The sequence below is a fragment of the Crinia signifera genome, chromosome 3, assembly GCF_055691185.1.
Source record: "Crinia signifera chromosome 3, ASM5569118v1, whole genome shotgun sequence".
NCBI lineage: Eukaryota > Metazoa > Chordata > Amphibia > Anura > Myobatrachidae > Crinia > Crinia signifera.
In genome coordinates this window covers 311,275,483-311,292,670 of record NC_139219.1, presented here as the reverse complement: position 1 = coordinate 311,292,670, position 17,188 = coordinate 311,275,483, and the positions used below count along the sequence as shown (strand labels likewise).

Below are 17,188 nucleotides of genomic sequence, written 5' to 3'. Positions count from 1 at the left end.
GTATTCTCGCCTAGCGCTCAGGACACGATATTTAGAACCTTGTGGGTTGCATCACCCAGGGAAACTGACTATGGCAGAAACTTTTTTAATTAAACATTATATATAGAGACTTTGCAGGCCTACCAGGAGGCGTTGTTGTCATGTCATATCCAGAACAGACGTAATATCGATAACTGTGTGATGTGACAATCATTGGTTTTATACTTTCCCACGGGCTATGTTAAAAAGTGGTAATTACAGCATTTTATGAGACATTAAAATACTGCTACTTGCAAGTACAGTCATTACATACTGGGTAATAATTCCGTGATGCATGGGACAAACATGGACAAATATAAAAAAATAGGCTAGGAAAATTAATATATAAACACACAAAAAGCATCGGGGCCTGTATGTCAATTTTTTTTGGGATACTTGTTCCTATAGATAACTTTTACAGACATTACTAGGTGAAGACTGAACAATCGTCCTAAACAAATGAACAAGAGACTTATTAAACACCAAGGACAGATAGATTTGATTCCATAGACTTCTCAGTGAGTACATAAAAGTTATTATTGCGTACCTAACTAGGAGCCAACGGCATGCAGTATGTACTTATGACCTCTAGAGGGCAATGTACTGCAGAACACTTTAGTAGGGTAACATGAGCCATAGAGTTGAAATTCATTGTAAGTCAGCACAATCTGAGTAATTATACTCCCCACATGACCCTGTATACAACCAAGGCTTTGCATCCACCATATATGCGTGATACAGCGTGAAATATATTCACCTTATGCTAACGCAAGTGTCCCTTGGGATGTTTGGGGATCCATGCTGCTTTAAGCGGGAAGTCATACTGCCCACTGTTTTAAGGTCTACAGCCGCAATCGTTTTTCCCGGTGCAAGAGACCGTCTTCCCTTCGCCGTATGTATAAACCAGGTACATGCTGAAGACAGTCCTGTGACATTTCCATAGTAGCGCAACTCACAGAGACATTGGAGGCAGAGGCCACCAGGCTCCAGCTGTCAAAAGGGCCCCACGAAAGTGGGTTGCTGAACTAGAACAGATCTCTCTCTACTCATTTCATTGTGATTTGCTAAAGTCACTGCTGACCATCTTCTATTTCACCTCTGGGTGCTTGGTATGAACTTATGCCACTGCCTTCCCACAAAACAAAACAGCACTGCTGCTGTCTTGTTACCATCCCAAAATACCTAAGACCCCCGAATGAATCAAAACAGCATCTTCCTGCATTAGAAGTGGGTCTGCACTGCGGAGCTGCTGGGAGATAACCGATCCAAGTCCGTAAACCTGCCTACTTCAAAGAACATATACTCTAAATCATCACGCTGCAGTACTGTATACATTGCTATAATAGTTACATATGCGGATCGTGTGTCTCAGTTGGATCATTACATTCAAGGAGTTGTAACTACTGTGGAACACTTTGAAATATATGCCCTATGTCCTAGACCAGGGGTTCCTGACCACAGCTCTCAAGGCACACTAACAGAACTTGTTTTAAGTATAACAACACTTGTGCACAGGTTACTTAATCAGTCCCCTAGTTATTATGATTTAACTATCTATGCTCAAGAATGGTTATGATTAAAAGTTGAACTTCTGATGTGCCTCAATGGCCGAGGATCGCAAACACCACGTGGGATGCCGGAGGAACTCAGAGTTTTTTTTTTAAGTGGGCAATTTTTTAAAAGGCATAGTTTTGCGTTGTAAGTGAATGCCCCTTTAAAAAAAAAAAAACTCCAGGTTCGGCCGGCATCTTGCACAGCCCCCAAAATTAGAGGCTATTACATTTGACTGATAAAGTTCTAAAATGGATTTTCTAAACACTTTCCTAAAAAGCCAACTCGTACTGACCACCCATCTATACCCCAGTATCCCCTATTGATAGATAGATAGATAGATAGATAGATAGATAGATAGATAGATAGATAGATAGATAGATAGATGGTGCCTAGGTTTTTGTTTAACCATGTGTGAATGTAGAAGGGAAAAAAAGAAGTCAAGAAAAAAAAAAGTAAATTAAATTAAGGAGATCGCTATTAATTTATAGCATTCCTGAGTCAAGTGAAGCGTAACACATCTGCAAAACATTGTACACAGAACCGCTGATTTAAGAATGTATAATTAGCATTGTGGAATAAACATGACAGATACTAAGAGGAGTATTTGAATACTTCTGCCTCTCATGTACACTGTAAAAGAAATGTCTAGGGAGAAATAAAGCCTAGGAAAACACAAGGAAGGGTATCACTGCCGGCAAATTGTGGTTTGTGTTATTGTGCACTAATTAAACCTAAAGCAGGCGATTTATGCATTGCATTCAGCTCGGGTACACAGGGCAGAACGAGCCGGCCTTAATAAAAAACAGAATAAAACATGTCCAAGGAACAGAAAAGAAGGGGAAAATAACAGAGGAGAGGCTGGTAAATAAATAATATTAGTGCATACCGTACATGCCTAGCTGAGATATAGCTGCGAGGTTGGGCAAACAGGGGAGAGAGTTCTAGACCACTCTCTGTGATGAACACACAACTCAGCAGCTGCAAATGTCTCAGTGCTACCAATATTAACCCTGGTATATGTATAGCCATACCATACTATTCTATTAAACCAGGACACTAATGACTTACACAGGTTCTGTGGCTGGCTGGCTTCCCAATCACCTGGCTTTAATCAGCCACGGAACATGTGTAATCCATGCGAGTCCCAGTTTAAAGGGACAGTATACCTATACATGTGCATATGGCAAAGTGTGATGTTTGTCAGATCGAACCTGCTAGGGCAGGGCTGGGCAACACCGGCCCTCCAGATGTTGATGAACTACACATCCCAGCAAAACTAATGCAAAGCATCCTGGGATGTGTAGTTCATCAACATCTGGAGGGACGGTGTTGCCCAGCCCTGTGCTAGGGTTACAACTTACAATAGCATCCCTTTAAACCTGGGGCTCTCATGGATTATACAGGTTCTTTGGCTGGTTAAAACCAGGTGAAAAATAATCTTGAAGTCAGAAGCCACATAACATGTGTAAGCCATAGGGTTTCCCAGTTTAATGGGATAGTGTGGTAAGCCTATATATATATATATATATATATATATATATATATATATATATATATATATATATATACATATATATATATACACAGGGCTATTTTTCAGTCGGCTCCAGCAGGAACTGAGGCCCTTATTCTAGTTCACTCTTTCTGTCAAAATCATACCTCCCAACATGACCCTCTCCAGGAGGGACACTTTGCTCTGTTTCTGGACTTCCCTCTTGATGCATGATTGCTGTCACCTGTTTAAAACATGTTAATTGATAAGAAAGGTGTTTCCACACAGGTGATGGTAATCATACATTAAGAGAGAGTTTCAGAAGCAGAGCATTGTGTCCCTCCTGGAGAGGGTCATGTTGGGAGGTATGGTCAAAATATTTCTTAGATGGACAAAACCATGTGCACTGCAGGTGAGGCAGGTGTAAAACCCCACCCAAATCTAATTATCTCTGCACAAGTAACACCTGCCTCACCTGCAGTGCACATGGTTTTGTCCATTTAAGAAATATTTTGTCAGAAAGAGTGAACTAGAATAAGGGCCTCAGTTCCTGCTGGAGCCTGCTGAAAAATAGCCCTGTATATATATATATATATATATATATATATATATATATATATATATATATACTGCTATCTGTATACACTTCCTGCTAGGGATTAGCAAGGAGCGAAACAACTTCAGAGTAAAGCAAGCAGAATGCAGAATCAGCTGCAAGAGGCAATAACACTAGCGGAAAAGAGGAATGGAAAAACGCAGCCCACTCAGTACAAAGTACAGATGGAGTAGAATTTAAGGTGGCTAGGATAGCATAGGAATAAACCGTCCCAAAACAGACAAATACTTGAAGCACAATAATGGAAAATACTAAATCTGGGCTGATTCTTGGTCAGGCGTAACGCAGAAGTGGGGCCAGGAACTTTGCTTCAGGGTAAAAAACCATGTTCCACTGCAGGTGGGCAAGATATAGGGTGTGCAGAGAGATTTATAAGGGTGTCCAAGCTCAAACCTAAAAATTGCACTGTAAAATAAAGCTGCCAGCATTTGGGGGCTACATGGAAATGCAGCCAGTATTTACCCTGCATGCAAAAACAAAAACAAAAATTATTTTTAACTTCTAGCATTGGAACATGGTTTGTCCATGTAAAGCTACTTGTTTTTGTACCTTCCCCTCCCTGCTTGTACCCCCGGTTCATCAGCATAGGACACACCTGTACCGTATAAGAGGACATGACTCGACGCAAGAACTGATAATTAAAGGGGTAAATCTGCAACGACGGCTTCTGACTATGCTTGTTGATGGCATGTACTGTAGCTGTACATGTATTAACGGAATAAGGCTAACAGGTTACACTATTAGGCATATGAGCTGACAATCATGCTATGTACGGACAGCGCTTACAGCTAGAGAGGGTAATACAGGCCAAATAACAAGTATAGAAGGGATGGGGAACCTTCCTCCTCCTCCAGCTGTTGTTCTACCACACATCCCAGCATGCCCTGCTACAGTTTTGCTATTTGACCATGCTAAAACGGTTGCAGGCCATGCTGGGATGTGTAGTTCAACAACAGCTGGAGGGCCGAAGGTTCCCATACGTGCAATTTTGTAAGGTAATAACCTCACAATCATCCAAAAGTCAGCCAAGAAGTACAGTACACTATACTGTATATATATATATATATATATGTATATATATATATATATATATATATATATATGATACATGCACACACATATAAAAAGCAACATTAATAACAAAAATAGAAAAATAATGTAAATAACAATATAGTAATTAACAGTATCATCTATATATTTGTGTCTAGTGTCGGTGAGTATCCGGAACACTGCCACCTGCTGGCAGAGAGTGAAACTACATCTCTTTCTAACAAATGCACAAACACAGAAGCTTTTGCTTGGAGCGGACTTACTAGGAGTAAATAACAGTATAGTATATAACAGTTTTCTTTCTAACAGTGTAATGGTTATCACAGCACTGAGTTCTTGGGTTAGATTCCCACAATGGCCCTAACTGTGTGGAGTTTGTATATTCTCCCCGTGCTTGCGTGGGTTTCCTCCGGGAACTCCGGTTTCCTCCCACAATCCAAACATATACTGGTAGGTTATCTGGCTCCTAACAAAATTAAACCTAGAATGTCTGTGTGCACGTGTACATGTGGTAGGGAATATAGATTGTAAGCTCCACTGGGGCAGGGACTGATGTGAATGTTTAAACATTCTTTGTAAAGCGCTGCGGAATATGTGTGCGCTATAAAAATAACTGTTAATTAATAAATAAATAATAACTAATGCACATTCTACTTTAGCTGATGTGTCCAGACCAAGCACTCTAATTTCCAGCGGTGTACACATTAAACTCTTCAAGTAAAGGAAGATCCAAATAGAAACAAAATCAGATCAAATAGAAAAATAAAATCCAAACGTAATTTCCATCATATTGTGAAAAGATAGACGGGGTTCACTGATGTCACTGTGAAGCACATGACAGAAGCACAATCATGCACCAGGATTGTAACTGTATAAAGTCCTGGACTACTACAGTAGTAAACAGTTAGGGGGAAATATAATAGGATGAAAGATTCAGAAAGTGAGATTTGGTAAGAACTCTCCAGCTTAAAGCGGCAATCATTTACACCAGTTTGATTTTTGCAATGTAAATGATTGCCGCTTTAACAAACCCTGGAGATTTCTTATTAAATCTCTCACTTTCGGAATCTCTCATCCTATTAAATTTCACCCTAAGGGCCAAATATACTAAGCTTGAAAAGTGATAAAATGGAGAGTGATAAACCACCAACCAATCAGCTGTGTTTGAAAAATGACAGGTAGGAGCCGATTGGCTGGTTGGTTTATCACTCTCCATTTTATCACTTTTCAAGCTTAGTAAATCTAGCCCTAGTCTCTCGTTAACTTTTTGTTAGTGTTGGCTGTACTAAAGCACTTGGTATGACAAACGCTAGTGACTGGGATCCCTTCCACCCTCCGTGTGTGTGGGAGGACTACTGGTTCAGCACCAGGATAAGTCCACAGCTACTGTAGGTGTGCTTTATTTTCCCAACAAACAGATGGAGTGCACTTAATTGCCGCACTTTGCATGTAACCTAGTATTCAGCCCGCAACAACACAAGCTGCTGGCAGCCTGAGTTACACAAACAAACATCTGTACACTGAAAACTAATAATCCACATACCAACAACCCCACAACACTGGCTATGTATACAAAACATTTCCTAATATCTACTTATAGTACCAATATCATTTATTATTAACAGTATCTTATATAGCATATCACATTGCTAGTATATATCTAGTATATATTTATACACACATTTACACACACATAAAGCTATACAACTTACATACAGTTTATTGTCCTTACACTAACAATGAGCATAAACTGATACTATAAAATAGAGATTGCAGCTAATATACAAAATAACCAATGACAAGCATCAACCACCTGGCAACACTACTGCAGGTGGGGAAGGTGTAAACTTTGCCCCTGCAGCCCATGCTAGTCTGCCCTTGCCATGCCACCCTAGTGCCAATCACCTGCAGGGCATAAAGCCACCGATGCTGCTGCTGACAGGAGGCTCAGTGTGTGTTACTAGCATGTAGGAGAGCACAGAGACAGCAGCAGCAGCAGCGTGCCAGGCCCTTGCCCACAGCGCGCAGTACCCACCACCACCAGCAGGGGCGCGCTGGCAGACCCTGACACATTCCGTGCGGGCGCAGACACGCCAGCGCATCTGGGTGTATAAGATGAATGTGGCGAAGGACAGGGGGGAGGAGGGAGGGGGTTTCAGATACCAAGGCACAGATGATAAATACCCAGGATCGCCTTACAATGAGCCTGCCAAGCCTTCCCGTGTCTGAGACATTAGTGCCATCTTATATTTAATAGTTAACCCATTGCACTATTGCCCCTGGCGCTGCTGCAGCAGCCACCATATGCAGTGTGCCCAGGTCCTTATGCCAAGGCAGCCTTGTGCTGTGTGAATGGCAGGAGTGTGGTACCCATGCATGGTACCTGTGTGGCTCCAGGTGCCTCAGTATCTGCAGGCAGGAAGTTTTTTCTTTTCATGCCCTATACCCTTACTACCCACTATACCCCCCCCCCCCCCCTACCCCCGCTCTCCCCTTCTAGCAGCAGCGCAGGCGCAGAGCATCATTAGCATGCACTTATAATACACAGGAGGATGCAGCCTGACTTCTCCAACACCAACAGGAGCCATCAGCAGTGGGCACCCCATGGGCAGGGTGGGTGAGGGCAGCTCCTAAGCTCAGGCTACAGACATCACACAGCCGCTTACCTGTGCTGTGCCAGCAGCAGCCCTTGTCCTTGGCTTCCTCCGCGCAGACACCAGCTAGAAATGTCCCGACTTTATTCCGGTGGGTGCCCTGGCAGTGCCAGTAGGGATGCCAGGCTGGGGGTGCGGGTGCAGGAGCAGGGGCAGCGCTGCTGTCTGGGGCTGAGCTGCTGCAGGATCCGGACCATGCTCCCTCCCGGGTCCCTGCTTCCTTCTCCGAGGCTGCTGCTGCCGCCGCTGCCGTCTACTTGCTGGATGGGAGGCGGCTACAGGAGCGTCACACGGGGGGCGAGGCGCTCACACACTGCCAGCCCCGGCTGCTGCCTCCTGCTGCCGCCCGGAGGGGCTGCCCGCTGGCGGGGGGCGCTGGCTGGGCACACCCGGGGTGGGGGGATACTCTAGTGTCACCTACTGTTGTGTGTCATTGTCATCCTGTGTAGCACCATCTGGGTCAATGTCACTATGTGTCGTTGTCATTATGTATATCACTGTGCATCACTATCTGTATCACTGTCACTGTGTCATTGTCATTATTTGTAATTGTCATTATGTGTATCACTATCACTGTACATCACTATCTGTATCACTGTCACTGTGTGTCATTGTCATTATATGTATCTCTGTCGCTGTGTGTCATTGTCATGTGTATCACTATCGTTGTGCATCACTATCTATCACTGTCACTGTGTGTCATTGTCATTATATGTATCACTGTCATTGTCATTATGTGTATCACTGTCACTCTGTCATTGTCATTATATGGATCACTGTCATTGTGTCATTGTCATTATGTGTATCACTGTCACTGTGTCATTGACTGTCAATATACAGTATGCATCACTATCACTGTGTGTCATTGTCATTATGTGTATCACTATCACTGTGTATCACTATCTATATGCACTTTAATTGAATAGGGCGAATCCCCATTCCAGCTAAACGATTGCAAATAGTGTCACCTAGGCAAAACATCTAATTGAGTACCCTCCTACTGTAGTATCACTAGCTGTACCACTTTCACTGTGTATCACTAGCTGTATCACTTTCACTGTGTATCACTACCTGTATCACTGTCACTATGCATCACTGTGTATCACTGTCACTGTGTATCACTGTGTATCACTAGCTGTATCCACTGAGTATCACTAGCTGTATCACTGTCACTGTGTATCACTAGCTACAGTATATCCTTGTCACTATGCATCACTGTGTATCACAAGCTGTATCACTGTCACTATGCATCACTGTGAATCACTAGCTGTATCACTGTCACTATGCATCACTGTGTATCACTAGCTGTATCACTGTCACTATGCATCACTGTGTATCACTAGCTGTATCACTGTCACTATGCATCACTGTGTATGACTAGCTGTATCACTGTCACTATGCATCACTGTGTATGACTAGCTGTATCACTGTCACTGTGCATCACTGTGTATCACTAGCTGTATCACTGTCACTATGCATCACTGTGTATGACTAGCTGTATCACTGTCACTATGCATCACTGTGTATCACTAGCTGTATCACTGTCACTGTGCATCACTGTGTATGACTAGCTGTATCACTGTCACTATGCATCACTGTATCACTGTCACTATGCATCGCTGTGTATCACTAGCTGTATCACTGTCACTATGCATCACTGTGTATCACTAGCTGTATCATTGTCACTATGCATCGCTGTGTATCACTAGCTGTATCACTGTCACTATGTATCACTAGCTGTATCACTGTCACTATGCATCACTGTGTATCACTAACTGTATCATTGTCACTATGCATCGCTGTGTATCACTAGCTGTATCACTGTCACTATGCATCACTGTGTATCACTAGCTGTATCACTGTCACTATGCATCACTAGCTATATCACTGTCACTTTGTATCACTAGCTATATCATTGTCACTATGCATCGCTGTGTATCACTAGCTGTATCACTGTCACTATGCATCACTAGCTATATCACTGTCACTTTGTATCACTAGCTATATCATTGTCACTATGCATCGCTGTGTATCACTAGCTGTATCACTGTCACTATGCATCACTGTGTATCACTAGCTGTATCATTGTCACTATGCATCGCTGTGTATCACTAGCTGTATCACTGTCACTATGTATCACTAGCTGTATCACTGTCACTATGCATCGCTGTGTATCACTAGCTGTATCATTGTCACTATGCATCGCTGTGTATCACTAGCTGTATCACTGTCACTATGCATCACTGTGTATCACTAGCTGTATCATTGTCACTATGCATCGCTGTGTATCACTAGCTGTATCGCTGTCACTATGCATCACTAGCTACAGTACTGTATATCATTGTCACTATGCATCACTAGCTATATCATTGTCACTATGCATCACTGTGTATCACTAGCTGTATTACTGTCACTGTGTATCACTGTGTATCACTGTCACTATGCATCACTGTGTATCACTATCTGTACACTGTCACTATGTATTACTAGCTGTATCACTGTCACTATGTATCACTAGCAGTATCACTGTCACTATGCATCACTGTGTATCACTAGCTGTATCACTGTCACTATGCATCACTGTGTATCACTAGCTGTATCACTGTCACTATGCATCACTGTGTATCACTAGCTGTATCACTATCAATATGTATCACTAGCTGTATCACTGTCTCTGTGTATCACTAGCTGTATCACTGTCACTACGGATCCGATATGATTTCCCGGCGGTCGGGATCCCGGCGGTCGGAATCCCGACACTGGAATCCCGACTGCCGAAATCCCGACAAGGGGGGGACATGGATCGCCCCCCCTTGCGGGCTCGCTGCGCTCGCCACGCAGCGGGCCCGGTGCCTCGCTACGCTCGGCACGCTATTTTATTCTCCCTCTATGGGTGTCGTGGACACCCACGGAGGGAGAAAGTTTCGGGATTTCGGCGGTCGGGATTCCAGTGTCGGGATTCCGACCACCGAGATCCCGACCGCCGGGAAATTAACCGCATCCCGTCACTACAGTATGTATCACTAGCTATATCACTGTCACTGTGTATCACTGTGTATCACTAGCTGTATCACTGTCACTATGCATCACTGTGTATCACTAGCTATATCACTGTCACTATGTATGACTAGCTGTATCACTGTCACTATGCATCACTGTGTATCACTAGCTGTATCACTGTCACTATGCATCACTGTGTATCGCTAGCTGTATCACTGTCACTGTGTATCACTAGCTGTATCACTGTCACTATGCATCACTGTGTATCACTAGCTATATCACTGTCACTATGTATGACTAGCTGTATCACTAGCTGTATCACTGTCACTATGTATCACTGTGTATCACTAGCTGTATCACTGTCACTATGCATCACTGTGTATCACTAGCTGTATCACTGTCACTATGCATCACTGTGTATCGCTAGCTGTATCACTGTCACTGTGTATCACTAGCTGTATCACTGTCACTATGCATCACTGTGTATCACTAGCTGTATCACTGTCACTATGCATCACTGTGTATTGCTAGCTGTATCACTGTCACTGTGTATCACTAGCTGTATCACTGTCACTATGCATCACTATGTGGCCCCTAATCTGCGAATTTGCAGCCTTGCAAGTCCACCGAACCCCACCTGGCGAATGCCCGACTGACCGCCCGTGTGTCCCCACACACAGGCTGTGAATGGATGTTTAACATAAACATAACATAAACATCCATTCGTATGCTGTGGGGAACACCCACATCTTTCGATAGTCGTTGACCATCGAAAGATGTGGAAAGTGCACGCATATAAAAGTGACTTTCAAGTGGGAAATGGGCGGCCAGCTGACACCCACGTCATGGCCTCATTACCATGGGAACGCCCATGAAACACTGGGCATTTTCATATGGTAATGGGGCTGCCCGGCGCCCCCCGCCCTTCTCCGAGTGTTCGCCGTGGGTGTACACACACTGTGTCTGCACATGCACAACATCGAACCAAATCACTAGCTGTATCAGTCACTGTGTATGACTAGCTGTATCACTGTCACTGTGCATCACTGTGTATCACTGTCACTATGCATCACTGTGTATCACTAGCTGTATCACTGTCACTGTGCATCACTAGCTGTATCACTGTCACTGTGCATCACTGTGTATGACTAGCTGTATCACTGTCACTATGCATCACTGTGTATCACTAGCTGTATCACTGTCACTATGCATCACTGTGTATCACTAGCTGTTTCACTGTCACTATGCATCACTGTGTATCACTAGCTGTATCACTGTCACTATGCATCACTGTGTATCACTAGCTGTATCACTGTCACTATGTATCACTAGCTGTATCACTGTCACTATGCATCACTGTGTATCACTAGCTGTATCACTGTCACTGTGCATCACTGTGTATCACTAGCTGTATCACTGTCACTATGCATCACTGTGTATCACTAGCTATATCACTGTCACTATGCATCACTGTGTATCACTAGCTGCATCACTGTCACTGTGCATCACTGTGTATCACTAGCTATATCATTGTCACTATGCATCACTGTGTATCACTAGCTGTATCACTGTCACTGTGCATCACTGTGTATCACTAGCTGTATCACTGTCACTATGCATCACTGTGTATGACTAGCTGTATCACTGTCACTGTGCATCACTGTGTATGACTAGCTGTATCACTGTCACTATGCATCACTGTGTATGACTAGCTTTATCACTGTCACTATGTATCACTAGCTGTATCACTGTCACTATGCATCACTGTGTATCACTATCTGTATCACTGTCAATATCCATCACTGTGTATCACTAGCTGTATCACTGTCACTGTGCATCACTGTGTATGACTAGCTGTATCACTGTCACTAAGTATCACTAGCTGTATCACTGTCACTATGTATCACTGTGTATCACTAGCTGTATCACTGTCACTATGTATGACTAGCTGTATCACTGTCACTGTGCATCACTGTGTATCACTAGCTGTATCACTGTCACTATGTATGACTAGCTGTATCACTGTCACTGTGCATCACTGTGTATCACTAGCTGTATCACTGTCACTAAGTATCACTAGCTGTATCACTGTCACTATGTATCACTGTGTATCACTAGCAGTATCACTGTCACTATGTATCACTAGCTGTATCACACTCAATGTGTATCACTAGCTGTATCACACTCAATGTGTATCACTCTGTGTATCACTAGCGGTATCACTGTCACTATGCATAACTATGTATCACTGTCACTACTTTATGTATCACAGTGTATCAGTGTTACTATGCATCACTGTGTATCACAGTCACTGTGTATCACTAGCTACAGCAGTGATGGCTAACCTTGACACTCCAGCTGTTGCTGAACTACACATCCCAGCATGCCCTGCATCAGTTTTAGCATGGCCAAATAGTAAAACTGATGCAGGGCATGCTGGGATGTGTAGTTCAACAACAGCTGGAGTGTCAAGGTTAGCCATCACTGAGCTACAGTATATCACTGTCACTATGCATCACTGTGAATCACTGTCAATCATGGTCCGGGATTGGCTGGTGGGCGGGCCTAAGTCCCGGTCGGGGGGCGGAGCCCCAGAAGTAAACAGACCACCGGAGCGTGGTGCTGGTTCTTGAAATACGGGGGACCCCTACTCATTTTGTCCCCCGTATTTTGGGAACCAGGACCGGCCTTTGAGCCTAGTGCTGGTTTTATAAAATCCAGGGGACCCCTATTTGTTTTGCCCCGTGATTTTATGAAACCAGGACCAGCTCTTTGAGCCCGGGGCTGGTAATGCTCAGGAGGGGGGACCCCACTCCGTTTTTTTTTTTCAATTATTGTTATAACTCTTTTTTTACACCAGAACCATACACAGATCGCAATGATCTGTGCATGTCTCTGACTAATTGGCCCATCAGAACCTGGTCTGAAAATTTTTTTAGACACCTCAAACATGCGAATTCCATTAAATAAGCGATTTGTATACTTTTCTATGCGAAAACATCTGAATGTGATAAAAATGCGATTTTTTTCCCCGGCAAGTGAGAAAGTGCGAGTTATCGCACAAAATGTGCTATTTACGGGACTTAGCGCACCCTATTAAATTGCCGATTTCAGCAAAAAATGCAAAAACGACATTTTGTTGCCTAATTATCGCCAAAAATCCAAAATCGCATCCCCCCCCCCCCCAGTGTGCTGTACCACACACAGCCATACATGGTAATCATCATCGGCTGACAGGCTGTGTACCGTACTAGCAGGATATATATCATCAATATCTGGGGGTGTATTACAATTATAGGATTCCCTTCCTTTCAAATCAAGGGGGTAACATCAGCGTATCTAAATATATTTTGGGGTAAAAGGTAAAAAAGTTCCCTGACCCCTGTTCTAGAAGATGCTCAATAAATAAGAAGTAGATTACCATAGCAACATCCCATGTAAAACAGAACTCCCATTTTAGTAAATTTTCCCCCACAATGCCAGTATAATGCTTGTCAACATTCACAATGTCATCAACATTTACGTATGTCAACATTGTGAATGTCAATAGCCAGAATGTCGACATAGGGTTTAAGTTAGCGTCTGGCAGCAAATGTGTTTTTTATTTGGCAATCTAATAGGATAGATCGCCCAATCGAGAAAAAAAACAAAAAAGCTATTGTTTTTCACCCCTGATGTTTTATTGGGGGTAATTGGATAAAACCCCTAATATCACATATCAATATTATAATCTATATAAATCAGTGAGGATCGGCTGTTATGGCCAGATGCACTTAGCTTCAAAAGTGATAAAATGGAGAGTGATAAACGTCCAGCCAATCAGCTCCTACATGACATTTTTCAAACACAGCCTGTGACATGGCAGGTAGGAGCTGATTGGCTGGATGTATATCACTCTCCATTTAAGCTTAATACATCTGGTCCTAAGTGAGAAACCACTGTACTTAATACAGTGGTGCATCTACAATGGGTGTAGTGCAATGTAGTCGGAGCGCTCTAGTGGTCCTACTCCACATTGCTGCGCTGTTGCCGACAGCAGCAGCGATCCGAAAATTGCCGGAAAAATGGCTGCCGCACCGTTTTTTAAGTAAAGTTGCGCATGCATGGTAGGGTCTGAGCGCTCTAGTGCCCCGAGGTACCGAGCCAGAGCAGCGAGCCATGCAAGGGGACGCAGTGCACTTTTACGGTGCCCATGTCGACGGTGCAGACATTTGGGACAAAAACATTTAGACCCCGTCAACCTTAGGCATGTCGAACTTTTCCATGTGGTGACTGAAGGCCTGTCGACCTTCAGTGGTCGACCCAATGTATGTCGACCTTAATTTGGTTGACGCAATGACCCTATGCTCATATTAATAGATTATACACAATGTGGAACTGTGATAACAGGTAACAGCTTGTTAAAAAATGGTATTACTAATAATAAGTGGGTGAATTTACCTCAGAAATTAATGAATCTAGTATGTTTTGTTAATGACTTTGCAACATTAAACCCAAAAGTGGAAAATTAATGTATTTAGCATAATGGGAACAGTGGCGTAGCGCCAATTTTGGCGCCCCCACCGCCGGAAAATATCGGCGTCCCCCTTCCCTCTAAATTTAACTCTGCGTCTCCTGCCCTGTCTTATAGTACCTGTATTGGCCGTCACTCTGTGGCCGTCGGCCGGGAGCTGCAGATCCACTAGCAGACCAGTGCTCCTCCTGGCTCCCGATGACAAAATGTCCATCACAAAATGGCCGCCCCCTACAGCAGACCGTTTTTAAGGATGCTAGAGGAGGCCGCCACTGCCTCCTCTAGCATCTTAAAAAACTGTCTGCTCTAAGGGGGCGGACATTTTGTCATAAGGAGGACCACCTGACTAGTAGATCTGCGGCTCCCGGCTGGCGGCCACAGAGTGACGGCCGGGACAGGTACCCTGCAGGTAGCGGCAGCGTAACAATAGCCCCGCAGACCCCGGCACCCACACTTACTTGGCGCCTCCCCGCCACCGCGGGGTCTGCAGCACTATTGTTACGCCACTGAATGGGAAAAGTGGTAACAACCTTTCTCATACAGCTTATTGCATGTGGAGCAAATGGCGGTATCACACAAGCTGATTTCACAGCATGAAAACAGGCCAGCGGGTGGGGAGGACACAACTTTTCTTATTTCAGATATAAATGTCATGCCAAGAAAATTGCCTCCTGTAAAGCTCTACATAAAATCAGAATAGTTGAAAGGGAGCTGTCTAATCCAGGCATGTCCAGCTGTTGTGAAACTACACATCCCAGCATGCCTTGCCGTAGTTTTAGCATCCCCTATTAGCAAAACTGTGGCAAGGCATGATGGGACTTGTAGTTTCACTACAGCTGGAGGGCCATAGTTTGGACAGGCCTGGTCTAATCACTTGTGCAACACAGAAGAAGGGGTTTTCCTGCTGTTCTCTGCATGCAACTTTGTTAGAAGCTGCCAGGGCATGGAATCTTATGTGGTCGGTAATTAATTCCCCTGTGTATAATATGGGAAGGGACATCTTAGCGGTATACGGTCGTTAGGTCGACCATGGAAGGTCAACACCTCAGAAGGTCAACATGGGCTTAGGTCTACATGGAGGTTCACTTTTTTTGAGCCGACAGGAGGTATTTCATGCCTACCATGCAGTAGGGTGTGGAGGGAGAATAAAATAGTGCCCGAAGCATGGTGAGCGCAGCCAGCCATGCGAGGGGATGCGGTGCACCAATACAGTGCCCATGTCGACTGTCAACATTCGGGACAAAAAAGTAAAAAAAAAAACATGTTGACCTTTTGACTGTTGATCTTCCCCATGTCGACCTAATGCTTGTGTCGGCCTAATAACCCCGTTGACCTAAGCCCATGTTGACCTTCCGAGGTGTCGACATTGGCCCAGGTCGACCGTCAGTGGTCTAACCAATGCATATCGACCTTAGTGCTGTCGTCCCTATGACCTATACCCATCTTAGCATGGGCTTTTTCTGGGATCAGTTTTGTCATGCCCCCTTCTTCACCAGGGCATGCATCCACCCCTCTCTGAGGAGACTTGAAAAACAAAACCATTTGAGGTCCTACAATAGAAGGACCAAGTTTGAGAACAAGTTGCCGGCATCTTGTAAGAAGGACAAATGCAGGTGTGCCATAGTGTTTTAGGGGAGGATGTGTGACATCAGCTCTGGCCATGATCAGCCTGTTACATCATAGCCACCTTGTGTCTGGGTCTAGGGCTACTCAGGGCCTTGTTTTTCCAGTTTTCCTCCTTTATTGACTTCCCAGGAGTTCGAGTTCGGCAGATTTAGTTGGACAATACTTCTTCTGTCCTCCACACAGAGACTCTGCTTGTTCTTTACGGTGCATAAATCCGGTTGGCTGGAAACAAAGCAGACCATTGGGCAATGGAACCGCTGAGTCATCGCTCAAGCCTTTATTAGTGCAGGGTGACCAGCACCCGATTGGGTATCAGCACAGTCCGCTAGAGCGGAGGTGGCCTCCTGGGTAGAGTGACGCTGGACTTCGGTGGAGCAGGCCTGTCGTGCATGGTCCTTTGCCCAAGCATTTACTAATTTTTACCATTTTTGTGTTGTCACCTCTGGAGGGGCTCATTTTAGGTGTACAGAATAGAGCTCCAGGATTATGACAGTCCCATAAAGGAACGGTAAGCTTAATTTAAGAAGATCTTCACTCATTGTGGAATTTCCTGTATTAGAAAGTACCCCCTCAGGTAGAGGCTGGTAAGTCAATGTCCTTTGTATTGCTTATTGTGAACTGGAGGCGGCGTGTGGCATAATTTTGGCGCACAGCACTACAAGAAA

General features: G+C 44.1%; 1 protein-coding gene across 2 annotated transcripts in view; it reads right to left on the bottom strand.

Moving 5' to 3' along the window:
* Positions 1-7,652, bottom strand: part of KLHL29 (kelch like family member 29) — a 633,192-nt gene extending 625,540 nt beyond the window's left edge. The window contains exon 1 of one of the 2 annotated variants that reach the window (XM_083178618.1): positions 7,397-7,652. The gene's annotated coding sequence lies outside the window, so the exon portion shown is untranslated. Of the gene's footprint in view, positions 1-2,458; positions 2,497-7,396 lie in introns of those variants that run through there. The other variant, XM_083178619.1, reaches the window with a different exon arrangement.
* Positions 7,653-17,188: the final 9,536 nt, after the last annotated feature.